We start from the raw sequence: 5358 nt of genomic DNA on the forward strand, positions 1-5358 counted from the left end.
CCTTGGGGCGCTCTGGTGAACAGACATTACCCCAGATCCTGGTGAACACCCCTTATAAACTTATAGGCAGCCACCAGGTCCCCCCTGAGCCTGCGCTTTTCCAGGCTGAAGAGTCCCATGGCTCTCAGCCTCTCATCATAAGGTCTGCTTTCCAGCTTTATGGTGGATGGTGAAGATCATCAGCTTGTGGTTGCTGTCACCCAGCTTCCCTTCGATTATTAGGTTGCTGATTAGGTTGTCCCCAGTTGCCAGTACCAGGTCAAGCAGCGCTTTACCTCTCATCGGCCCGTAGACTTCTTGAGTCAGATAGAGCTCATCCACACACATGAGGAAGCTTTGCAACCATTCGGATTTGACCGAGTGCTCTTCCCAAGAGATGTCTGGGTAGCTGAAGTCTCCCGTGACAACCATGCACAGGGAGCATGCGGCTTCAGCCAATTCCCTGGCAAACTCCTGGTCAGGCTCTTGATTCTGGGAGGGAGGTCTGTAGTAGACTGCCACCATTGTGCCCCCTGTGCCATGTTCCCCACAGATTCTAACCCAGAGGGTCTCCAATCATCCACCTTGGATGCCAATGTCAGCTTGCAGGGACGTGTAGCTCTCCTTGGCATAGAGAGCTACACCCCCCACCCCTTCTGTCCACTTGAACTCTCCTGTACAGGGCATAGCCTTCTATATCTGTGGCCCAGTCATGAGTGGAGTCCCACCAGGTCTCCATTATCCCTATGACATTGAAATTATTTGTGTTAAGCAGGAGGACGAGTTCCTCTTGTTTATTCCCCAAGCTCCTGGCATTTGTGTACAGGCAGACAAGTGTTCCTTTTGGGGCCCTTGCCTTGCCCACAGATTGTTCCAGAGCTGGAGCTGGGGTGGGCTCCCTAAAGGGGCTGCAAGAGGTTCATACCTTTTGCAAAGCTCCAGCAGACTGGGGACCTTGGCGCAGCGGGCCTTGGGGCCCTTGACCACCTTAGTCCATCCCCTTGGCTGGACAGAATGGGAGGTCCTGGAGTCCTCCCTTGTCCTGGATTTGGCCAAATCGAATTGGGGACAGTGATCTGAATCAATGAATCAAATCACTGTCCCCTATTCAGGCCGAATCTGAATCCGTATCAAATATGGCCCATTTCTCACACCCCTAGCTGACATCATTTACTTGCACTTTAGGGAGGCCTTTAACTTGGTGTCCCATGAGGCTCTCAAGGTAAAAATAGGGGCCTATGGGCTCAACAGTTCAATGGTCAGATGGGTGGCAAACTGGCTGCAGGGTCAGACCCAGAGAGTACTAATAGATGGATTTGTCAACCTGGCAGAAGGTAGCCAGTGGGGTCCCCCAGGGTTCAGTACTTGGACCAGTGCTTTTCAACATCATCAATGATCTGGATGTGGGGGTGAAAAACACACTGGCAAAGTTCACCAATGACACTAAGCTATGGAGAAGTGCCACCACGCCTCAGGGTAGGCTGATGATCCAGGCAGATTAGTTAGATGCGCGAACCAGAACCAGATGCTGTTCAACACAAGTGTAAAGTGCTCCACCTGGGGAGGAAAAATCCACAACAAACTTACAGGCTCAGTGGTGCTACATTAGTTAGCACCACATCCGAAAGGGACCTGGGGGTCATAATTGACCATAAAATGAATATGAGCCACCAGTGTGATGCTACAGTTAGCAGAGCAAACAATACGCTGACCTGCATCAAGCAAAACTAAGGAAGTTATTCTCCCGCTCTACTCAGCACTGGGTGCTGCACTTCAAGAAGGATGTGGAGAAGCTTGAGAGAATCCAGAGAAGAGCTACTTGTATGATTAGGGGCCTGAGGAAAGGCTGACAGATATGGGACTGTTCAGCCTAGAAAAGAGAAGACTTCGGGGGGATTGGGTGGAAGCTTACAAATATATCAAGGAAGAGCATCAGGGACTAGGCAAGCAACTATTCACCAAAGTGCCCCAGGGGAAAACCAGGAGCAATGGTCATAAACTCCTAGAAGAAGGTTTCAGACTGGCTGTAAGGAAAAACTTCTTCCTCCTTTCACGTGACCAGACTCTGGCAGACTCCCAGCAGGGGTGGTGCAGGCACCTACCCTGGAGATCCTCGAAAGGAGACTGGATGTACACCCTGCTGGGGTTATTTGACCCTACCAGCCTTTCCTGACCAGAGCAGGGGGACTTGACCCAATGATCTCACAAGGTCCCTTCCAGCCCTAAATTTCTATGAATCTGTGAATCTTTAAACACATTGGAGGACAGGACCACAATTCAGAAGGATCTCAACCTATTGGAAAGCTGGACTGAATCTAACAGAATGAAGTTCAATGCAAACAAATGCAAGGTGCTACACCTTGACAAGAGTAATCAAAAATACAAATATGAAATGGGTGACACCTCGCTGGATGGCAGCAGTATGGAGAAGGATCTTGGAGTCTTACTGGATCACAGACTCCATATGAATCTGCACCATGATGCAGCTGTGCAGAAGTCAAATGTGCTGCATCAATAGATGCATTAGGTGCAAGACATGGGAGGTGATAGTGCCTCTCTATGGTGCAGTCAGTGAGCTAGACCTCATCTAAAGCATTCTGTACAGTTTTGGGGCTCCACATTTTAAGAAAGACATGGACAAGTTAGAGATGGTCCAGTGGCAGGTAAAAAGAATGATGAAGGCCATGGAAGGCATTATATGAGGAGAGGCTAAAGGAGCTAGGCATGTTCAGCTTGCAAAAAAGGCACTTAAGAGGGAGTGTGATAGCAATCTTCAAATACCTGAGGGGTTGGCATAAAGAGGAGGGAGAATACCTTTTCCTTTACTCTCTTGCTGCAGGAGCCAGATGTAGACCAAAGGCTTAAAGTTGCAGCACCATAGGTTTAGATTCAATATCAGGAAAACCTTTTTCACTGTTAGAGTGGGGAGGCAGTGGAATGGATGCCTAGGGAAGTTGTGTAGCCTTCATCACTATATATGTATGTGTGTGTGTGTGTGTGTGTGTGTGTATATATATATATATATATATATATATATAGTTCCATTCACAGTGGAACACAGGCATAGCCACACATAGATCATCCACAGCCAGTCACGGTCCAACCTCTTCTTGAGCACCTCCAGTGATGAAGAGGCAAAGACCATGAAACATCAACTCCGCTGGGCTGGCCGTTGTGTGCAGAAATGCTGACATTAGTCTCCCAAAGCAAGTCCTCTTCTCTCAACTCAGTCATGGTAAGAGGAACCTTGGAGGACAGAGGAAGTGCTAAAAGGACACCCTGAAAAAATACCTTAAGAAGGGTCCCGTCAACCCTATAAATTTGGAAGTACTGGCTGGTAACAGGTCTCAATGGCACTGCACCATCTATATCGGCTATCCTTCCATATGAGGATGATGTCTGCCGGAGGCCGGGGGTGGGAGAGGGGGAACCGGAATTACTGGTGAGTTTTTAGGGGACTGAGGAGTCCAATCCATGCTCTGCAAGTTTTTCCACAGATATGACAAGTGGTGCTCTTTTTGGGGCGGGGGGACGACATAACTGTTGACTAGGATGTTCTGTGCTTTCCTTCCTAATCTGCCATTTCTCAGCTTCCTGAGCAAGACGGTTCTCTTCAAAGTGGGCTGTAGCTTGACATATGGTGCAACACCATTGAGACCTGTTACCAGCCAGCACTTCCCAATTTGTAGGGTTGATGGCACCCTTCTTAAGGTATGCACTTCCTCTGTCCTCCGCGGTTGAGTTGAGAGAAGAGGAGTTGCTTTGGGAGACAAGTGTCAGCCATCCACACACAATGGCCAACCCAGCAGAGTTGATTTTTCATGGTCTTTGCCTCTCCATCACTGGAGATATTCAAGAAGAGGTTGGACAGTCCAATGCTTCTGGGCCTTGCTGGTTGCCGCATAGGCCTGGGAGGGAATGCTTCCCCTTCTGCTGCTGTGTGTGTCAGGGTATACTTCAGCCTTCCTCAGAGGCATTGAATTATAGCTGCAGCCAAGCCTGGAGATTTTGACTGGGGTGTGTCAATGCACCTTCTGGAACTTAAAGCCAGAGGTTCCTGGCTAGAGGGTCTTGATCCTGTGCTCAGAGCCTAACCAATTGCCACATTTGAGATTAGGAAGGAATATTACTCCATAGTCAGACTGGTAGTGGAGGGCATGGCCCTCTTCCTGGGATTTCTTTAACACTCTTTGCAGCAGCAGGACATTAGCCACCATGTTCCCCCTTCTTTGACTGTGGTAGGTTACAGTGCTATGTCTTTTGTTGTGTCAGTGTTGACTGTGTAGTTTTCCTTGTCTGGATAATTTGGATAGTCATGATCCTGCCTCAGGCAAGGGGTTGGACTAGATGTCCTCCTGAGAGACAAGAGACAGATCAGAGGCCTAGGGGTCCCTCACTGTGCTCTGGGGATGGAGTTTCACACCAGTGAGATACTCCTATGTCCTGCAGTGTAAAGAGCTTGTGTACAAACTATGTGTACAAGTCTGCTAGCTGTGTCTGCAAACTCTCTGTGGGAAGATAGGCACGGCCTTCCATACCCCAATGGTGTCTTGCCCTGCTCCTGTCTCCACACCTAGGTGTCCAGACACTGTCCTTGAGAACCTGTGTAGAGCAGTGCTGTAGGGTCCCTGCAGTGAATGGAACATATGGGGGTGTGGCAGAAATGCCACCGTCTGTGTCTCTCTCCAGACACCTGTCCCGGTCAGCTTGGGACACTGGGGTCGAATTCCTAAGGGAGGGGGGATTCTCCTCCCTGCCTACGTGACTTGGTCCTTGGACTGATACTCTTCAATATCTTCATCAGCAACTTGGACGAGGGAGTGAAGTGTACTCTGTCCAAGTTTGCGGATGACACAAAACTGTGGGGAGAAGTGGACACGCCGGAGGGCAGAGAACAACTACAAGCAGACCTGGACAGGTTGGACAAATGGGCAGAAAACAACAGAATGCAGTTCAACAAGGAGAAATGCAAAGTGCTGCACCTAGGGAGGAAAAATGTCCAGCATACCTACTGCCTAGGAAATGACCTGCTTGGTGGAACGGAAGCAGAAAGGGATCTTGGAGTCCTAGTGGACTCCAAGATGAACATGGGTCGGCAGTGTGACGAAGCCATCAGAAAAGCTAATGGCACTTTATCGTGCATCAGCAGATGCATGACAAACAGATCCAAGGAGGTGATACTTCCCCTCTATCGGGCGCTGGTCAGACCGCAGTTGGAGTACTGCGTGCAATTCTGGGTGCCACACTTCAAGAAGGATGCGGATAACCTGGAGAGGGTCCAGAGAAGGGCCACTCGTATGGTTAAGGGCTTGCAGACCAAGCCCTACGAGGAGAGACTGGAGAAACTGGACCTTTTCAGCCTCCGCAAAAGAAGGTTGA

This window comes from Alligator sinensis, unplaced genomic scaffold (genome assembly GCF_000455745.1).
Source record: "Alligator sinensis unplaced genomic scaffold, ASM45574v1 scaffold909_1, whole genome shotgun sequence".
Lineage (NCBI taxonomy): Eukaryota > Metazoa > Chordata > Crocodylia > Alligatoridae > Alligator > Alligator sinensis.